Source organism: Podarcis gaigeae (assembly GCF_964106915.1).
Source record: "Podarcis gaigeae genome assembly, chromosome: 8".
Classification (NCBI taxonomy): Eukaryota; Metazoa; Chordata; class Lepidosauria; order Squamata; family Lacertidae; genus Podarcis; species Podarcis gaigeae.
This window is the reverse complement of record NC_139684.1, coordinates 15,710,272-15,732,152: the sequence shown is the minus strand read 5'-3', so window position 1 is coordinate 15,732,152 and position 21,881 is coordinate 15,710,272. Positions and strand designations below refer to the sequence as shown.

The following is a 21,881-nucleotide window of genomic DNA, read 5'->3' as shown; positions in this document are numbered from 1 at the left end:
ATAACATTGAAGAATGTAGACTTATTAGAATTAGAAGGACACAACAACAGATTTGGTTGGCATGCATACTGGTGGTGTCAGAAGGCCAAGGTACGTAGAAGCTTCCAGAATCATATGAGAAAGGGGATTTTCAAAGTTTGGGAAAAATATAAAGATTTATTAAAACAAAAAACACCATGGTGGCTTTTGCCGCTGGAAGCAATAGCATTGAGAAAAGTAAATATAAAATCCAATTGGGTAACATATTGAGAGCTTTTAATGGAATTGGACAATAAATTAAAATTAAAAGAATATAATGATTAAAAGAAAAGGTAACAGACTGGCTACAATATTTTCAATTAAATTAAATATTTTAAAATGATAAAAAGAAAGGATTTACATACAAAATTTCAAGATTCAACAGAGAAATACTAGATAGTGAATATAAATTACTATAAAAAATGCAGATTATTTTGTTGGAATGGGAAACAAAGGATGAGGAGGTCAAATGTGTAATGATAAAATGGGCAAAAGACATGGGACATAATATACAAATGGAGGACTGGAAAAGACTATGGAAAAATGATATAAAATTTACTGCATGTATGGTGAAATGATGTATATATGGTATTCAACTCCAGTTAAATTATCAAAAATGTACAAAACAAAAGATAATAAGTGTTGGAAGTGTAAAGAAGTAGAAGGTTCATTCTTCCATATGTAGTGTAAATGTAAGATTATGATAAGTTTGGGGGAAATGATTTATGAGTTGAAAAAAATGTTAAAAATAACCTTCGTAAAAGCCCCCGGAAGCTTTCTTAATAGATATAATTGGAATGGATATACCAAAAGAACACAAAAGTTTGTTTATGTATGCAACAACAGCTGCACGGACATTGATAGCCCAACAGTGGAAAGAAGAACAAGCCCCAACTAAAGAAGACAGGCAACGTAAATTAATGGAATATGCTGAAGGGGCTAGATTAACTGGAAGACTACGAAATCAAGAAGACAACAATTATAAAAAATGTTTATTGCATATTTACTAAAGCATTGTAAGAAAATAAATACAATAGTAGGGTTTTAGAAAACGCTTGTACAAAATCAGAAAAATTAATGATAAGAAAATTATAGACATGTATAATATAAAAAATTACAAAAGAACCAGGGGAGGGAATGGAAGGAAGTCAAGGGATTTACATAATCCCAAAATATGGACATAATATGGAATTAAAATGCTTTGTTTTCATTTTTTCCCATTTCCCCATTTCCCATTTCTTTCCTTTTTTCCTTCCCCCCCTTTCCATTTCCCTTTTTCTTTTTATTTAGAATTTGATTTCATTTATGGTATATGTGATGATAATTTAAGTATTGTGCAAAATAATAAAGAAGTATTTTAAAAACTGAATTGCATTGCGAAGGTCAGAGGAGTAGATGGGGGGAAGGGACTGCTTTGAGCTGTACCCAAAGCTATGCACAGGAATGGGCTAATGCCTCAGGACGAATGAGGCACAGTGCCCCATAACCTCAATCAACCTCACCTGCCAGCTTCTTAATTTTAACTGACCCAAGGGATGGCACTGCCAGTCCTCTCCCTTCCTCCGATCTTTTGCCCTTGCATCTGTGTAGAGGAAGGGCTCCGCCTACAATTGGCTCTGGAGCTACTTACTCATGGCCATGGGTCCAACAAATGAAATAGGCACCACACACACAGACACACACACCTTAACCACATGCTGTTTAAAATGTTCATGATATCATAGAACCGTACAGTGGGGATCCAATGGGTTATCTAGTCTAAGTTCCTGCAATGCAGGCATGTAGCAAGTCACTTGGAGATCTCTTTTTCCCCCTAACAAGCAATTAATAAATTTAATTAAACCACAACGGTCATGTGTTACCGTATTTTTCGTCCCATAGGACGCACCTAGTTTTTTGAGGGGGAAATAAAGGGGGAAAAATCCCCCCCCCCAAACCAGGTCAGGGAAACCGAACCAGGTCGAGGAACAGCAGGATGGCGGCGCTGCGCCTCCTTGCTGTCCCCCGAGCTTGTGGGGCTGGCCGATGTCTGGCGGGCGGGCGGGGCGCTCTGCTTCAGGGCGACCCTCGCGCCGGGTGGCAGGCTGCTATCCGCAGTGTAGGGTGCCCTGCGGAAACCCCCGCAGGGCTCACCACGCTGCGGATGTCTGTCCGGTATGCGGGGCGCTCTGCTTCAGGGCGCCCCTCGCGCCGGGCGGCAGGGTGCTATCTGCAGCGTGGGGAGCCCTGTGGGACCTCCTGCAGGGCTGCCTAGGCTGCGTATGTGTTCCCGGAGCGCCAGGAGCTCTGCTTTCCAGGCGCCCGGCGCTCCGGGAAGCAAGCTGCTATCTGCAGCCTAGACAGCCCTGCGGGAACTCCCGCAGGGCTGCTTAAGTTGCGGATGTGTTCCTGAAGCCTGGAGAGCGAGAGGGGTCGGTGCGCACCGACCCCTCTCACTCTCCAAGCTTCAGCGAAAGCCTGCATTCACCCCATAGGACGCAACCAGATTTCCCCTTCATTTTTGGAGGGGAAAAAGTGCGTCCTATAGGGCGAAAAATGCAGTATTTGTTTTTCTTGCAGGGTGACCCAAAGTGGCGTACATTAAAAACAATCTGGAAGATCCAATTTAAACAAAAAATACAGCTTCCCAGATCTCTCCCCACTGAAACAGGTCACAATGCCACCCTTAAGAAGCCAAATGTTTTTGCCTGGCATCAAAAAAAAAAACAGGTAAAGATTATGCCAGACATGCCTCCCTGGGGAGAGCATTCCACACATGGGGGTGGGGGAGAGTCACCCCGGAAAAAGCCCAAGCAAGAGATCTCAAAAAAAATATTAGAAAAAGCCAAATTGATTTTCACCAGGACCATGGATGATTTATTGGGAGTTCCAAAAAATAATACACGGGGGTGAAACATGTGAAACCATATATGATATATGTCTCTTGCTATTCCTACTCAGAGATTGTCCGTTGGGTTGTATTCACTGATAATCATACCCATAGGATAGCTAACGGTGTGCAGGTGTGGCCTTAGAGCATTGAGCATGCTCAGAAGAGCTGCATGGTCAATGAGGAAGTAAACCCGTTTAGCCCAAATAGTTTGACTGGATAGTGGCCATTTGCCCTGATAAAATAAAAATAAGACTGCGCACACACAGAGAGAGAGAGAGGGAGGGAGAGTACATTTAGTATTACTTCTTCTAATTTCTATAATAAGGTTGTCTAGGTCCTCACCATCATCATCATCGGAGTCATCAGGAAACAAACTGCTTTTGATAGCTTTTCCTAGGATTTCTGCTTGGGCCGCAGACTTGATCCTGTCTTTCATATAGACCACTTTGCGCTTGAAGACGTTTTTGTCATTGCCCTGGTCAGAGAGAGGGAGAGGAAGAGAAATTTATCCAAGGATGGATCTACACTGACCTATTTAACATTATTTTTGCCTATTAGAACAATAGTAGATATGTCATTCTACAATGTTAGGTAAAGGTAAAGGGACGTGCTTTCAAACTGCTAGGTGGTCAGGAGCAGGAACTGAGCAATGGGAGCTCACCCCATCACGGGGATTCAAAGACCTTCTGATCGGCAAGTCCTAGTGTCAGGACTGCCGCTAGGTCCCAGCTCACAGAGGACCAACGCCCAGTGGATGTTATATACAAAAGTCTTTATTAAAGTTTAGTTTCCATTTCCAAGCTCTGGGCGCGCAGACCCACGTCTTGACGCTAGACCGGCTAAGTCCCCTCTGACTCACTGCTCCACCCACAAAAGTTTAAGATTCTAGCCCGGCTCCACCTCTTACGCTGTTCTTTCCTTCGCTGGGTCCTTCTGCCCTCTGGGGTTCCCTCCTTCCTGGACTCCTCTGACGCTGAGCCTCCTGAGTCTTGCCCCTCCCTCCGGCGGGCTTTAGGACCTGGCTCCCTTCCCGGGCTCCCCGCTGTGCCGCGCTCCTGTACATTTGAACTTGGCGCGCGCGCCCAGCCGGTGACTTTCCTTCTGACCGTTTCCCCGCTTCCTGATGTGGGCGTTGCCAAACCTGACTCCTCTCCTCCCTCTGGTGGTGAGGACACTGGTCCCGACTCCTGGGACTCCCCCTCCCCACTGCGCTCTGGTGGAGACGCTGGTCCTGATTTCCAACTGCTGCTCAGGGACTCCCCGCTAGCCCCTTCCTCCTGGGGCTTCCCCCCTGGAGCCCCCTTCGCTCTGGCCACCGGCGCTCCCTTCTGTGAGTCCTCCGATTCGCTAGAGAGGCTTGTGGAATAACTCTGGCCACTGTCACTGCCTGCGCCCCCCTCGTACTCCTCCTCCTCACTCTCCATTTGCTCCCCCTCCTGTGTCTCTCCTTCTGAACCCCTGACATCCATCCCCCCCTCGAAGCCCCCCCTTCCCCCCTCCCCCTCTTCAGGTGCGGGTTCCGGGTGCTCTAGAGTTGTCGGGGTGAGTTCAGGATACAGTTCGTCCCCCGAGGCGTGCAGCCATCGTGAGAAGTCCGGAAAGTCCTCCATGGGCTCGTCTACTGCGATTCCCTCCGCTTCCATCTCCTGGGCGGTGTGTTCGAAATCTGAGGCCACCCCCAAATCACTCACAACCCCTTCTCCCCCTGTCGCCTGAGGTGCCGCCACTTCGCAGGGTCCCTCCGGCACGTCTCTGCGCCATCCCACTTCGGGTTGATCCTCCCACCAATAAGATCCCCCCGTGCCAAACCCTGAGAGCGAGCCCTCTGGGGAGCTGCCTCCCGGAACCGAGTCCTCCGCTGATGAGAAACCCCGGAAAGTGCTGGCCGAGAGTGTGGGTGTGAACAGACAATCATCGAAAAAGCCCGCCGGCATAGGCTTGTGCGGGAAAAGTGTATGGAATTCTTCCTTGAGCAACTGCTCCTCCAATGCGTAATCCGGCACCCACCTGTTGGCGCTGGCCGGGGTGTCCTCTGTGGCGAGAAGATATTCAATCCCGTCCTCCCCCCACCTTGAGTCTAAAATCTCAGTGGCTTCGTTGAGTGGCCCCCTTCTCGGCGACCCCCCCTTTTTTGGCGCTTCCCTGAGCGGGTCTGGCGCTGTCCCTGGTGCCTGAAACCTGTGGGGCTCTTTGTAGGGTGTGAGCACTGATCTATGAAAGACCGGGTGCATTCTGGACCCCTCCGGGAGTGTTAAACGGAAGGCCACTGGGTTGATCTGCGCCTCTACTTGGTAAGGCCCTAGCTGCTTGTGCCCGAGCTTCTTCTTGGCCAACGATCTGGCCGGAACTGCCTGGGCTGCTAACCAGACCCAGTCTCCTACCCGGATATCTTCCCCAACCCTCCTGTGTCGGTCTGCCTGCACTTTGTAAGCCTGTTTCGCCATCTCTAACTGCCTCCTGAGCTGCTCGTGGATCTCCTGCAACTCCGCTGCCACGGCCTCTGCTCCCTGCGGCTCCCCCTCCCTCCCTTTCTCCAAACCCGGGAAGGATCTGGGATGCCGCCCATTGTTGGCGAAAAACGGTGTCACCCCCATAGACACGTGTTTCGTGTTGTTGTAGGCAAACTTGGCTAGCGGTAGGTAGTCCACCCAGGTCGAGGGCTGCTGGTTCGCGTAGCATCTCAGGTACTGCTGCATGATGGCGTTGACTCTCTCCGCCTGTCCGTTAGTCTGCGGGTGTCGCACCGACGCCAGGCTGACCTTGACGTTCCGGAAACCCATCAGCTTTTGCCAGAAGTTGGATATGAACTGGCGCCCCCTGTCGGACAGGATGGACCGTGGTAGGCCGTGCACCTTGAACACGTGGTCTATAAACAGCTTGGCGGTCTGCTAGGCTGTGGCCACCTTCGCGCAAGGAATGAAGTGGGCCATCTTGGTGAACAAGTCTACTACCACGAGTACTGCCGTCTTGCCTCTCGAGCTGGGCAGATCCGTGACAAAGTCCAGGGCCACCCTCTCCCACGGCTCGAACGGTGTCTGTAGCGGTTCCAAGAGGCCCGCCGGCGGCTGGTGTACTGGTTTGGCCCTTTGGCAGGTGTCGCACCTCCTGACGTATTCCGCGACATCCCCCCTCATCTTGGGCCACCAAAAGTCTCTGGCCACTAGGTCCACCGTCTTCTCCTTGCCGAAGTGTCCCGCGCTGGGCGCGTCGTGCAGCTGTTGCAGGACCCTCGCGCGGAGGTTGTCTCCCGGCACGTAGAGGGCTCCTTTGCGGATGAGCAGGCCGTCGCGTATTTGGAAGTCGTCATCCCTCGCCGTTCCGCTACGCACCTCCTCCATCTTGGCTCGCGCGAAGGAGTCCGTCTGCAGCGCGCGACGCACCGCGTCCAGGTCCACCGTGGCTGACGCACATGCCCACGCCTTTGGTGCGAAAATATGCTTGGCCGCCGCCGGCGCCTCTTCTTCGAGATACTGCGGTTTCCTGGACAGCGCGTCCGCCATGATGTTGTTGTTTCCAGGGATGTATTCTATCCTGAAGTCGAAATCTGCAAAGAACTCTGCCCAGCGGATGTGTCTCTGGTTCAGGAACCTCGCCGTGCGCCAGTACTCCAAGTTCTTATGGTCTGTACAGACCTGCCCCGTGTGTTTGGCCCCGACGAGGAAATGCCGCCACGCCTTGAAGGCTGCATGTATGGCCAGTAACTCCCTGTCCCAGATGGTGTAGTTCTGCTCCGACTTGCTGAGTTTCCTGGAGTAGAAAGCGCACGGCCTCCAGTCCCCCTGGTGGGTTTGCTGCAACAGGACGGCCCCCACGGCCCTGTCTGACGCGTCCGTCTCCACTCTCATGGGCCTGCTGGGGTTCACGTGTAGCAGGTGTTCCTCGGACGCGAAGAGGTGCTTGAGCTTCTGAAAGGACTGCTCTGCCTGCTCCGTCCAGATGAACTTCTTCTTCTTGGAACTGAGGGTGTCAGTGATGGCCGCTGTCTGCATGGCGAAACCCTTGATGAACTTGCGATAAAAGTTGGCAAAGCCGACAAACCTCTGGACTTCCTTTCGATTGCGTGGGCTCTTCCAGTCCAGCACTGCCCGTACCTTGGTACTGTCCATGGCGAGTCCCTTGTCGGACAGTTTGTAGCCCAGGAAGTCCACCTCCGTCTTGTCGAACTGGCACTTCTCCAGCTTGGCGTAAAGCCGGTGCTCCCGCAGCCGCTGCAGGACTTCCCTGACATCTCTCTCGTGAGCCTCCGGCGACTCCGAGAAGATGAGGATGTCGTCCAGGAAGCAGACGCACTTCTTGTAGAGAAGACCCGCCAAGACATGATGCATGAATGCTTGAAAACAGTGGGAGCCATTTTGTAATCCAAAAGGCATAACTCTATATTCATAGGTGCCCAGCGGCGTAAACATGGCCGTTTTCCACTCGTCACCTTCCCTCACGCGAATGAGATTGTACGCTCCACGCAGATCCAACTTGGTAAAGATGCGACCCTTCCTCACCGTCGCCAGCAGGTCAGTTGACGCTGGTACCGGCTAAGTCCCCTCTGACTCACTGCTCCACCCACACCAGTTTAAGATTCTAGCCCGGCTCCACCTCTTGCGCTGTTCTTTCCTTCGCTGGGTCCTTCTGCCCTCTGGGGTTCCCTCCTTCCTGGACTCCTCTGACGCTGAGCCTCCTGAGTCTTGCCCCTCCCTCCGGCGGGCTTTAGGACCTGGCTCCCTTCCCGGGCTCCCTGCTGTGCCGCGCTCCTGTACATTTGAACTTGGCGCGCGCGCCCAGCCGGTGACTTTCCTTCTGACCGTTTCCCTGCTTCCTGATGTGGGCGTTGCCAAACCTGACTCCTCTCCTCCCTCTGGTGGTGAGGACACTGGTCCCGACTCCTGGGACTCCCCCTCCCCACTGCGCTCTGGTGGAGACGCTGGTCCTGATCTCCAACTGCTGCTCAGGGACTCCCCGCTGGCCCCTTCCTCCTGGGGCTTCCCCCCTGGAGCCCCCTTCGCTCTGGCCACTGACGCTCCCTTCTGTGAGTCCTCCGATTCGCTAGAGAGGCTTGTGGAATAACTCTGGCCACTGTCACTGCCTGCGCCCCCCTCGTACTCCTCCTCCTCACTCTCCATTTGCTCCCCCTCCTGTGTCTCTCCTTCTGAACCCCTGACACCTAGGCTCTGTGGTTTAACCCAAAGCGCCACCCGCTTCCCACTACAATGTTACTTGTTTGTTAAAACATTTTTAGGTAAAGGGACCCCTGACCGTTAGGTCCAGTTGTGACCGACTCTGGGGTTGCGGCGCTCATCTCGCATTATTGGCCGAGGGAGCTGGCGTACAGCTTCCAGGTCATGTGGCCAGCATGACTAAGTTGCTTTTGGTGAAACAGAGCAGCGCACGGAAACGCTGTTTACTTTCCCGTCGGAGCAGTACCTATTTATCTACTTGCACTTTGACGTGCTTTCGAACTGCTAGGAGAAGTACAGTGGTACCTCGGGTTAAAAACTTAATTTGGTCTGGAGGTCCGTTCTTAACCTGAAACTGTTCTTAACCTGAGGTACCACTTTAGCTAATGGGGCCTCCTGCTGCCACCGTGCCGCTGCCGCACGATTTCTGTTCTCATCCTGAAGCAAAGTTCTTAACCCGAGGTAATATTTCTGGGTTAGCAGAGTCTGTAACCTGAAGCATATGTAACCTGAGGTACCACTGTAGATAAATAGGTACCGCTCTGGTGGGAAGGTAAACGATGTTTCTGTATGCCGCTCTAGTTTTCCAGAAGCGTCTTAGTCATGCTGGCCACATGACCCAGAAGCTGTACACCGGCTCCCTAGGTCAATAAAGTGAGATGAGCGCTGCAACCCCAGAGTCGTCCACGACTGTTTAGGGAAGCTTTTAATGTTTGATGTATTACAGTATTCTAATATTTTTTTGGAAGCCGCCCAGAGTGTCTGGGGCAGAGTGACAGATGGGCGGGGTATAAATAATAAATTATTATAATATTATTATTAATGGTCAGGGGTCCCTTTACTTTACCTTTACTACTATTATTAGTGAAGCACTTCCCAAAGTGACTTACAATATAATACCATATATATGAAACATAAAAGCAGTTTTAAAAGAGCAATAGCACACCCATGAAAGCAATGGAAAATCCAAGAGAGACAAAGTTTTTAGGATGTAGAACATCTGTAGCGGGCACAGAAATGACAATAGAGGAGACGCCTGCCAATTGGAGGGTGCTGGCCTGATTCTGACATTGTGTGGGATGGACCTCTTGACAGGATGTCACATGGAAGAAGGATCAGTCTTGTTTTCTGCTGCTCCAGCGAGTGGGACTCGAACCGGTGGATTCCAAAGGCAAGAAAGGAGATTCCAATTAAACGCCAGGAAGAGCTTCCTAATAGTCAGAGCTGTTTGAGAATAGAATGGACAACCTCAGAAGGTGGTGGACTCACCTTCCTTGGAGGTTTTTAAGCAGAGGTTGGATGGCCATCTGCTAGGGATTTGGGAGCTGTGATTCCTGCATTGAAGGGGACAGGACTAGATGATACTTTGGCTCCCTTTATCCCCCCCCTCCGCCAGGATTTCTGAGTTACAAATTAACCAGCTCTTGTAACTGAAGCATTAGACAAAGAGTTGCAATCTAGCTAAGTCCTGCTCAGAGGAAACCCATGGAAATTAAAGGTTCTAAGTTAACCATGCTCATTAACTGTAGTGAGTCTACTCTGATGGCTACTAGTCAGGATGACTCTGCTTTACGTCCACAGTCAGAGGCTGAAATGCATCCAAATTAGGACTGCCACATATCCAAGTTTTCCAGGGAATTAGACTGGCAAAATGACATCCGGGTGGATTTCGCCAAATTGACTAAAATTTCTGGGAACTCCGCATGGCAACTTTCACTTTGGGGAATATGGCAGCCCTAACCCAATTGATGGAACCTGCAGGAGAGGAGACTGCTCTTGTGCTTGGCTCCTGCTTTATGGGAAGAACAGGATGCTAGATTAGATGAGTCATTGGTTCTTCATATGTTCTAATGTGTAGGACCAACATCAGACACAATGCATTTTCTCCTCCCTCCCTCCCCTTTTTTACTTCAGAACTTTGTACTAAGTTCAACTCATGCACAATTGGGGTTGTTTCCCCCCTGGGCCTGTTAGTTGTGCCCATTCATTTCAATGGGTCTGCTCTGAGTAGGCCACCATTGGAAACAACCCAGGCTCTCATCTTCTACTCACAACCCATTTGTTTCATTTTAGAACAAGCAACAGAACACATCTTCGCCATATACAGCAAGGAGCCAATTCACACCCACATACCATCCCACATACAGACACCCACAAACATTTAACATTACTTACTACGCGGCCCAGTTTATCTTCACCATCTGAACCACTCAGCGTCGAAACCAGCAGCATTGCAGCTAGCAGGATGAGATACGACTTCATGGTGCGTCAGAATTGGAGTGTCCTCCTTGAGTTGGCCAAAAAAAATAGAGGCAAGGAAGAGTTGCCTTTGGTCTCTGCTGTGCCCAGGATGGTGCTCTCTGCTTTCTTTATATAGCTCTTCTTCAGCTCTGTTGGGTGATGCTACCTCTTTCTGGACTAAGACCAAGTGCCCTTAGGGAAGGCAATTAGTCATCTTGTGCTGACGTGGAGAACAGGGCGCACCTTGCCAAGGCTGTGTGGTCTTCTGTTCTCTTTCTTCACTGTTTCCTATATCCTGACTGTTTCCTATATCCATGTCAGAATTGCATAATGCACAGCTCCCCAATCATTTTCTTCTCCATCGTCCATCTCACAAATATGAATGTGCACATTGGAGAAAGCCCCCCAAAGGAATGTATATTGGACCCATTGACGTATTTCTTGGTTGTTGTTAGCGCACACCCTCCAACATTTTGTGACAAAAATTCAGGGCACCGCCCCACTGCACCCCCATCTCCATCGCTTGCCCCTTACTTGCTGTTGACCTCTTCCTTTCCCATAGCCTAGAGCAGCCTCCAGGAAGATCGCTCCAGCCAGTGACACATTTTGAGATGCAGCACAGCTTAGAGTGGCCTCTGGGAAAATCAGGACATCCCAGATTGGGATCAGAAGCCGGAGCAGCTTCTGTCAATTCAGGATGTCCTGATTAAATTGGGACACTTGAAGGATCTGATAGCATAGCCTGAATGCCTAGACACACAGCCCCTGAAACACATCCTGCAGTCCTGTCCTTATCTACACAAAATCCACAGCCTCATCAATGGGTATGTGGCTAAGACTAAAAATCATGCCTCTGGCATGGATACACTGTCTGACATAGGATTTAAGAGGAATATTCATTTCCTGGACGTGCTGAAACAATGGAGGGAATTAGGTCTTCTTATAGATATTAAAAATTTAAGACAGCCATTGCCATTGGAAGATTTGTAGTGCTGCATCACAATCCTGGATTTGAAACAATGGAGGGAATTATGTATTATATATCTTAATTTAAGAGGACAGCTTCTTATTTGCTATTCTGTCTTTGGCTTACAGTGATGCTTTGATATAACAGTGCAACATGATAATCAGGTATCTGTTAGATCAATCAATACTACCTTTATTTCTGGACTCAGACAAGAGCTTCCATTCAAAGGAACTTCTAGCATCCTTACTGGCTGCTGTCAGGCAAACAGTAGTACAACAATAGGAACTTTTGGACAATCTATCCTTGCAAACATGGTATAAGAACATTAGTAACATTGCAGTCTTAGAAAAGATTACCCACAGACTGTTATTTGCTGTGGGGTGAAGAAAGGTCATTATCCTTTAACGCTATATAGTGGGACTTTACTTTAGAGACTTCTGAATCACATAGATAAGAATCTCTATTGGAAACCATCAAGACAATTTGGCTTCCATCATCCCCTCCTGGTCTTCGGCTGAGGTCCAGCTCCTATTTCTGTACTTGTACATGCAAGTCCTACTATGTGAAAGTGATCTGCTCCTGAGAAACAGTTTATAAAACAAGCTGCCCAGTGATTTCCATTATTTCGTATGGAGAAAACCTCAATGCATTCCTCACCAAGAAAAGTTAACTCCCACATGTCAGACTCCCTGTCTCTCGGACTTACTCACTCTTATCTCTGGCTATACTCCCAGAGTTTTTCATCAGCTGGAGATTCAAAGGTTCTGAACAGCTGCTCATTGATGTGCATCTTCAGATATCTGAATCAGACATTTATTCCTGTGTGCATTTATTTTTGCCTTTCATTCATGTATGATTTCCGTATATATGCTGCTGTGCTGGTCCCGGGGGGAAGGTTACCATTGGTGTAGTCAAAGTCCGGTCCTGGGTCACTAGCCTGGAAACAGTTCACAAGGAGCGGGGCAAGGTCTGAAGCAGGAAGCCGGGCGGGGACAGGAACACTGGAGGGTCAGGAACAGGTACTCAACAACAACGTTGCTCCCGCAACCTGGGACCGGGCTGACTGGCCTTTATCTTCTCTGAGACCCGCCTCTCCTGGCCTTAAGGCAAGCACTCCTCCTGGGAGAAACCAGTTCCCTTCGCCTCTCTGCCCTGAGCCTCTGCAGTTCAGAAGAGGCTGAAGGGTTACTGGGCCCAGGGGGAGACTCACCTGTAGGCACTGAGTCCTCAACCACCTCTGGAGCCAGAGTGGATTCACCTGGTGCCTGCTCCTGAGGATCCGGCACAGGTGCAGGCACTTCAGAATCAAGGCCCTGCCCCAGTTCAGCCGGCCCTGGAGGCGGGGACTCCTGTGCAGGCTGGGATTCCTCTGGTTCAGCCTCTGAATCGGATTCCCAGGCCATCACAGGTGCTAATGCTCCTGCTCTCCTGTTCTGTTATGAGAGGAGGGGAAATGTTTTATGTTGACTTGATATTATCTATTTGCTTCCATTTGGGGATACACACACACACACACACACACACACACATGCTTGATTGATCCTAGAGTATATTGTGCTACAGCTCTATTTTTCCTTGTTCAGACCACACTTAGATCACTGTGTTTAGTTCAAGAAGTTCAGGAAAAATGTTGATAAGCTGGAATGTGTGCAGAGGAGGGCAATGAAGTTGATCTCTTGCATGGTGTCTAGTTCTGGGCAACACAGTTAATGAAGAATATTGATAAGCTGGAATGTATATTTCAGCTTATCTATGCTATCCTCCATGCTCCCCTTCACTTGCCTTGAGTGACATAAAATGCACTGCTTAATCCGTCAATGGCTCCAACCAGTCCAGGCTCTGATTCCCAACAGGGATTGGTTAGATGCCTACAGGAAGCCCACAAGCAGGACTTGGAGGAAACAGCTTCTTGCCACCACATGGACTCCTTGGTACCTGCCATTCACAATTTGATGGGAGGTCTCCTCCAGGTGAAACATTCAGTGAGGTTTCTTCCCAATTTCCTCCAACAAAGTTCACATGGAGATTGGACATACCTGGCCTTTATTAAGCATATTTGATGTGCATGTTGTGTTGATGTTACATGACAAGGAGCATTCATCCTGCATTCCTTCTTAATATTTTTTGCAGAGTGTTCCCACATCTTCCTCTTTCCCACTTCTTCACGTTAAACTTTGCAGGGTATTTTGACATGTGTTTCTTTTCTAAACATTATTGTGCCAGGGCAAGGATGATGAACCTTCAGCCTCAAGGAGGCCTAACAGCCCATCAGACAATTCTGGGCAAGCTTCCCAATCACCTGACATCCTATCTGAGGTCAGGTATGGGCAAGTGCGAAGGTGCCTGGGTGAGGGCAAAAGGGGTCTCTGGAGCACCAACTATCAGCTGATCGGTGGCCCTTTGGAAGCCCCAAGTGCTGAGCTTCAATGAGAAGCAAAGGGCTTTTGGAAAGGGGCAGGGGAAACTCCCCAAGGCAGGATTGGAAGTCCCAACCACCAGCTGATAACCTCCTGACATCATCCTCACACTTCCCCACTAATCTCCCACTTCACATCAGGGGTGCCTCATGCCGCATTTGAACTATCATAAATTGGTGGTGGAATATTAACCCCCACCTTGTACTTAAGGACAGAGTTACACGACTTAACGTCTCTTCTCATTGGAGAACCAACGAGGCAATGAGAAATGTGAAATGCTTTGGGGAAGTAACTCCCTGTGCTCTGTAACGGCTTGTCCCTGGAGGAACGAGTGTGTTTGTTCCAAATGTCAATGAGCATCTTAATCTTGATTAAGATTAAGATACTGATCATTTGGCTATTTAAACCAGCCAAAGGTGGGTTCCTCTGCTCAAGACATCTCTGAACTTCTCTGAAAGCGAATTTCTTTTCATCCCTGGAGAAAGAGTGAAAGACCACTAGCTTGGTAAGAATCCCATTTTCTTTTGACCTGCAGCAGTTAGATTCAACCCAGTGCTGTCCTGGCTGTTCCCCAGAAATACCTGGAAAAAAGAAACTGCAGAAAAAATGCTCTGAGAGATGAGGAAATTTGGGCCAGAATCTCCTGAGTGGAGTGCTGGGTTTTATGGCACTTTTCAAATGCTCAATGTGTTTATTAGTGCCCTTTCTTCTATACTGAAAATGTTTTTATCATGTAACTTTATGTATAAATAATAGTTTTTAAAGGAGTTGTTAACAGTATATTATTTAAACATCTTTCTATTTAAATATGTTATGTATGCTTTTTTAAAGTTTGCCTTTATTGATACTCTTGAATTAATAGTTTTAGATGGTCCCTTTTGCTTTGGGAAGCACCAAGTCAATTTCTGTCTGCATGCCTGTCTGAGAATTCACCAGAAGAGGGTGAGTACAGTGGTACCTTGGTTTATGAACTTAATCCTTTCCAGAAGTCCGTTCTTAAACCAAAGCATTCTTAAACCAAGGCATGCTTTCCCATAGCAGCGGGGGACTCAATTTACAAATGGAACACACTCAACAGGATGTGGAACATGTTCTTAAACCAAGGAGAAGTTCACAAACCAAAACACCTACTTCTGGGTTTGCAGCGTTCCCAATCCAAGTTATTCATAAACTAAACTGTTCTTAAACCAAGGTACCACTGTCTCTTCTTTAAAGAAGGGGGCCATCAACCATGCCCTAGGCCCCCCAATGCCTCTCAGTTCCAACAAAAAAGAAATAAATGAAAAAAGGAAGAGAACCTACCCACGTGACGCTGACCCAAAACCTTGTGCATGCACTATGTAAAAGAATGAAAGTTCACTAACCCCCCATCTCTTCCCCCTGCTCTTCTCCCCCAAACTTATACTTTATACGTTAAAGTCTCAGAAAGAATATCATTGATCTCTAAAGAAAAAATTATGAAACAATGTATGTACTAACCCAAGGCAATCTTTAATAAAAACATTCAAAAGGGGGGGTGGGTTCCCTAATGTTCCCTGTTTTCAGCAGAAATTAGGATTGGGATTCTCTCCAAAAACAAGGGATATCCTTTTTGCCAACCCCTTAGTGTGTTACTTCGGCAGATAAGACGTTGCTTTGACTCTTCCTGCAGCTCAGATCTGAAGAGGGGCAATCCAGCCCAGGTATTTTAAGGCCAGTTGGTGACTGTTGCACAGCATCAGGCCTGTTCAGGGGATGCTGCCTGTTTAGGAGTATACTGAGAAACTCTCTAAGTATAAAAGAATAAAAAGGGGTGGGTGGGTTCCCTAATGTTTCCCCTCTGGCCTGAAGACTCTTGGGGGGGGGGGCAATGACACTACTAGAGATAGACAGCCAATGGAAGTCAACTGGATTTTCGATGAAAGGTTGGCTGGCTGGACAAAACATGGGACGTGGCATTCTCAGAAAGATTAATTTATCCGAATTGGGTGGATTGAGGAGTAAGTTTCTAAAGACAAATCTGACACAGCATGTTGGTCATCTTACGTGAACAAGAATGGACATTGTCTACAACTTCCAATGGGTCCAGCTGCACAGTGGAGGGCATTCCTAAATAGCCTACATGCTGCTCAAGAACATTCGCTCATGTCAGAGATGTGCTCTAAGTCTTACTCTAAATCATCTGTCAAGTGTGCCTATGTTGAGATTCCTGAATTGCAGAGGATTGGATGATCCTCGGGGTCCCTTCTACCTCTACATTTCTATGATTCTGATTCACTTCCTCAGATGTTTTGTGATATTATCCTTTGTAATATGACTCTAAATGTTGTTGCAGATATTGCTCTCGTGGACTCTATTGCTTTGTGCTTACTGTATGTTTTCTGGAGTTCACTAAAAATATAATTGCAAGTTCCTCCCGCTTCTCCTTTCAGTTGATTCAAAGCCAGTTCCCTCTCCATTCATCATGAAGAATCTTGTGATCTTGGTGTCTGTTCTGGCACTCATGAGCTGTGCAATGGCCGGAGGCTGCGGTCGTCAGAGGTGTACACCAAATGCGTATGTATGAAAGGGAAAGGAAATCCTTTCAGATGCTTGGTGAGGACATCTTTGTACCTGGAGAGGCATGGCAGACTGGTGTGTAGCAGATCATAAAATCCTAAACAAAGGAAGGTCATAGTCCCACAAGGAGCAGTTCAAAGAAGGTGGAGGTTCAGGGACACAAGAATGGGCACCCAGTTGGCCTTCTGGAAATTTCTCAGCAGGGTAAGGGTAGAGAGGCTCTCCTGGTTTAAAAGCTAAGGAAAGGCAGATAGTGGGGATTTGTGAAGCTCCGGGAATACTCTGTGTTCATCACATAGGTGTGCTGAAAGCAGGAAGCTATTCTTCATTCTCTATTATTATCATTATGATTAATGTTATTAGTGTGCTCCATGCTCCTAACCTGGTACCCTTTGGATGCTACAACACCTCTGACTGTTGGCCAAGTTGGCTGGAGCTGTAGTGTGAAACACCTGGAGGGCACTTTGTGCATTCAGGAAGGCTGGTGCCATTGCACATTCAACCACTCTGCACCCATGTAAGATTGTGGCTAAACCACCTGCAAACCAACTAAATTGATGGATGCCAATTTTCTGCTCATCAATGGTCTACGACGTCTTCACTGTAAGCCTACGTCTACCTCAAAGGACACACACTATAAATAGTGGGCTTAGATTCATGGAATCTATTTAGTCACGTCCATTGATGCAAATTCAGTCTACTCTGCGGAGGACTAATATGGGATACAGTGCATTATTGTTTTCTGAGTGCCTTGAATTCCCCTAAATAATTTTTAAGGATAGCTGTTTCAGCTGATATCCAAACAATCATTCCAGGATTCAGAGGCATGGTTGTTGCGGTGGAGGAAGCTGTTCAGTCATTTTTAATATGTGTTGGAGATGCATACTCAGATCTTAAGCTGCATCTCTTTCTATTTCTAGTGCGGGGAAAATGGAATGTATTTGTTACGACGAACATTGGAAACCCACAGGAAGTTATGTAAGCAAAAGAGGTTGGTATGGACCGGAAAATTCTGGGGGATGGGGGGAAAAGGATGATGAACCTTTTGGATACTCTCTATGCTTTGGCAGCTTTCCCTTTTCCTCCTATGAAATATTTAAAAGTCCTTCTTCACTGAGAAATGAGATCCGCACCATTTATGGTCTTGATCATGGTTCGCTAACATCTTGTCTTGAGGGCACATGGGAGAGCAGGGAAAAGTTTTTCAGGCATTAAACATCAACTAAGGCCAACTGCATGCTTCAACCCTTTCTATGGGCTTCAGCAGAATTGTCCTTTCAAATGTGATTTGGGCAGTGAGAGAGAACACCTAGGATGGCAACTTCCTGGTCAAGATGGCTTTCTGTTTTGGCTGTTCTGTTCATGCCAGATGCTCCTGTTCCTTGAATTCTAGCAGACAAGAATTCAGCAGGTGTAACTTTGCTAACAAAGAAGTATCCATGATGGGAAGTTACTGACTTGCTGAATGTCTATCATTTGCTAAAGTATTAAACAAGGTGAATGCTGCTCTAGGAAGATGAGAAGGCAATCAATAGAGGACTCAGAATGAGTTGGGGGGAGGGCAATAAGGATGAGCAGAGACCCGAGAAGCATGCCCTCAGAGGAAAGGTTATAGTCATATCCAACTGATTTATATTCCGATTAGAGCCATTGGAATTAATGGACCTATGTTAGGCATGCTCTTTAATTTCAATGGGCCTACTTGAACTGGCACTAACATTGGATACAACACATAGTTGGTTCAGCCTAGAGAATAGAAGAGTGAAGGGGGAGAGGAGAGGAGAACACTCTTTACATCCATGGAAGGCTCTCAATTGGAAGATGGCAAAGAATCATCTTTTGCTGCCCCAGAGGAGAGGAGTGGGTCTTGTGGCTTAAGTTGCAGGAAAGTAGATTTTGGTAGAACGTTAGGAGGCAATTCCTGATGGTAAAAACTGGGGGACAATGGACCCAATCCCAACAGATTTGTGTTTGGGATTGAGAGAGCAAGAATGCCCCTACTTTCTTTAGAAAGCCACAAGTTGGGGATGCTTGTAATGAAAGGGACTGGATTCAATGACTTCCAAAGTCCCTCTCAGTTCTCTAATTGTGTAGTTCCTGCCTTCCTGAGGGCTGATCTTTCAGAGTAATGAATCACATGCCTTCTACTTTCTCCTCACAGATGCAGAGGCGGCTATGGCTGAAGAAAACTGAGAAGCAGATTGCAATCAACCCAGATGCTCAGCAGGTTCCCCAAAAGATCTCAAAGGCACACCTCCACTGCTTGATACCTCCACTCCACCCCTGTCTTCCATTAGCCCTGAACCCTGATTTCATGGGCAGTCACCCCAGTTGCCTCAAGGAACCTGTCAAAATTCAGCAATTGCAAATAAATTGTGGTCTTCAGGCCTGTCATTTGGTGTCTTGAATGTGAACCTACAAGATTGTTTATCCAGAGGTGCACCCACATACTGCACCTTCCAACATACTCTGAAAAGAGGAAAAAGCTCTGCAAAAAAAATGCATATGCCTCATGTCATATTCAAAGTTGTGTCCCCCTTTTAGGTGTATTGTCAGGCCCCAAGATATACCCTTTTATGTACACACTGATAGTTTGATACCTGGTAGTGAAGCTTTTCTCCAGAATGGAATCTCCTAGAAGAAAAGCCTAACCTGTTGAATTTCTCCCAGACACACACATCTGTTAAAGCCACAAAGAGAGTTCAAACTAGACATGGATACATTTTTACATTAATCTAAATATACTGTGAGTTCTCACTGAGTGCCCAGTCTTTAGCTTCTGGTATAGTGATTAAAAGCGGTGGACTCGTAATCTGGTGAACTGGGTTCGCTTCTCCACATGCAGCCGCTGGGTGACCTTGGGCTAGTCACACTTCTATGAAGTCTCTCAGCCTCACTCACCTCACAGAGTGTTTGTTGTGGGAGAGGAAGGGAAAGGAGATTGTTAGCCGCTTTGAGACTCCTTAAGGGGAGTCAAAGGCGGGATATAAAGTTCAAACTCTTCTTCTTGCCTAAGCCTCACTGAACAGTTGTTACATTTTGCATTTGTTATTTGGGGTCAGGGAATCCTCTTAGGACACTTATTGCAGAAGATCATTTCTAGGGAGCCCCTGATTGCAGACAAACGCACCCCAGGAAAGATCTGTACTTCTTGCTAGTAAAAAACAAAAGGCAGATTGTGGTTATTCAAAGGGTTACAACTTGAGGACGAGAACAATGCACTAGAGGGGTGGGGGTTCTGCTTCATAACTTCATTTCCAGTGGGAACACAGATGGGCTTCTGAAAGAAAGAACATGAAAGCTCCAAGTCTGGGTTCCCTGCTGGCTGTGGTCCCCAGACATCAGTCCCTCTGCACCTACCTCTTGGAGGCACCATGTCTTTTGCAGGCTTTAAAAGAGCCCTTCTGAGCACACACAGGGTTCATTTCTATCCATGTATTCTTGAGTAGAATCACAGAATTGTTGAGTTGGAAGGACCCCTGAGGATCATCTCGTCCAACCCACTGCAAAGCAGGAATATGCAGCTGTCTCATATACGGGGATCGAACCTGCAACCTTGGCATTACCAGCACCACGCTCTAGCCAACTGAGCTAACTAGGCTTGTCTCAACTGTGCTCTGGATGAGATCAGATAGTCAGAGATACTAAAAGAGAAGGGAGTTTCTTAAAGGTGAAGTATTGAAGGCACAAATGGAGACAATCAGGTGTGTTGCCTTGCCCCCACAACAGTGGGTGCCTGGGGCAAGGTGACGTTACTGTGGCATGCGTCCATGCGTGCGTGATGTTGGCATGTCCTGCAGCATGCTGACATCAATTGCACACCCTGTGGACCATGTACACACCATGCACTAGAATATTGGGGGTGTCCCCTTCATTTAAAATTTGTGGGTGCCCAGGCACCCAGAACCTTGCATAGTTGGCACCTATGCAGACAATTCAGGAAATAGAGTAATGGGTAGTGCAGGGAAGAAAGAAAAATGCTTTATTTGACAAAGGGAAAGAAAGGATTCGAAGGAGAGAAATAACGGGAGGAGCGAGTTAAAATGAGAGCAGACTAAAAGGCAAAATTGAGGAAAAGGTCTCTTCATTTGGTTTTTTGGTCTTGGCTTTCAGCTCCTTTAGCTATTATTCTGCATCATTTCCCTTGAGGCCAAGGTGACTAATGGGAGGCAGAGAGGTTGGTGGATGAGGCCTCCAGGAGTGTTCTAGCTTTGTCCCACTCCCACAAGGATAGCTCCCTTGATGTCAGGGAGAAAGGGGGCCTCAGGGTTGAGGACTCCCTAGAATGGACCAATTTCTTGGTGAATGAGCAGCTAGACTTTACTGCTCAGGATACTTCTGGGCCAGGTTTTTTTAGGTCGGTTGGTGACACTTGCAAAGCATCAGGTCAATTCAGGGGATGCTGCATATTCAGGAACATATTCCTATATGTTTGGGGAGAACCCCCTAAACCCTAGAAACTGATAAATGGTAGGATTTTGGTGAACTGGGATATGGATGAAAGTACAAACTGCAGAACTGTGTCAGACAAGGAATCCCTGGGCTAGCTTATGAAAACCAGCCTGGATGGCCTAGCAAAGAGCAAATCTGTTAACATGGCAAAAGCTGTTCACGGGTCATCTGAGAGGAATCCTTTCGCCTGGAGAGAGAGGTGTTGCCAACTAATGCCTCTCCAACTTCCTGCTCATCCTCAAAACCCCTCATCACATCCTCAGCTAAGTTTTTCCCTTGTCAGTACAGGGAAAGGCAGTACCTGCCAACTATGCAATAAAAAATTGCTTATCTGCTGGTGTTCTGTTGTTCATAAAAATGAAGTCCTTATGAATTAATTCTAAAGAATTTCTCGTGTGCAGGAGAATTGATGCCTCTTTCTCAGGGGAAGAAACAGGTTCTAGAAATCAGATGGTGGGTTTTGGCACACCATTAATTAAAACTCTGCCAATGGAAAATAACATTTCCTAATTTACTGAGCAAACAGAACAAAAGCAGCATATAATTTAAGACAGGACTTGCACAGGGCAGCGAGACACGCAAGCAAACATACAGTGGAAAAATTCCCTTTGTACTAAGCAGCCAAGCAGACCATGTGCTACCTCCATGAAGATCATACCTGGTTTGTTTCCTTTTTTATTCAACAAAATTTCAATAGCTCTTGATTGCAGTAAAACCTCTAAGGGTGTGTGTGTGTGTGTTTGTATTCATTAGAAACCAGTTGAAAAGAATTTTTAAAAAGCATTTAAAATGTCTGGATAGGCTGGCCTAAGGAATGCAATGCCTCCACCACCACCATCTCGGTTTGCTGACTTTACTCATAACAGAGTTAACCCTTAAATTACACACTGGATGAACTCTGCTGCAAACCTCTGACATTTTCCACAATCACACCTCTCTCTGCCAGTCGAGCAGGAGGCATGATCACAATTCAAGGACAGAAATGACACATTTAAGAAAAAATATACAAAGGAGTGAAGTGCCGTGCAATGCCCTCTTTATTAATTATGTGAAAACAAAACATCAATCGAAGTTTTTTAAAAGATTTTCTCCTCTTGCCACAATAGATTGCTTATACTTTAGAAATTAAATTACTTTGCTTATACTTTAGAAATTATACTTTAGATTGCTTATACTTTAGAAATTGCATTACACTTGTGTTATATAGC

General features: G+C 47.1%; 1 long non-coding RNA gene across 3 annotated transcripts in view; it reads left to right on the top strand.

The window, feature by feature from the left end:
* LOC310849746 overlaps positions 1-18,615 on the top strand; it is a 62,214-nt gene extending 43,599 nt beyond the window's left edge. For 2 of the 3 annotated variants that reach the window (XR_014567047.1, XR_014567048.1), the window contains exons 4-6: positions 16,095-16,218; positions 17,142-17,212; positions 18,383-18,615. This is a non-coding gene — a long non-coding RNA (uncharacterized lncRNA). Of the gene's footprint in view, positions 1-13,489; positions 13,583-16,094; positions 16,219-17,141; positions 17,213-18,382 lie in introns of all 3 variants that reach the window. The other variant, XR_014567046.1, reaches the window with a different exon arrangement.
* The last annotated feature ends 3,266 nt before the right edge of the window (positions 18,616-21,881 follow it).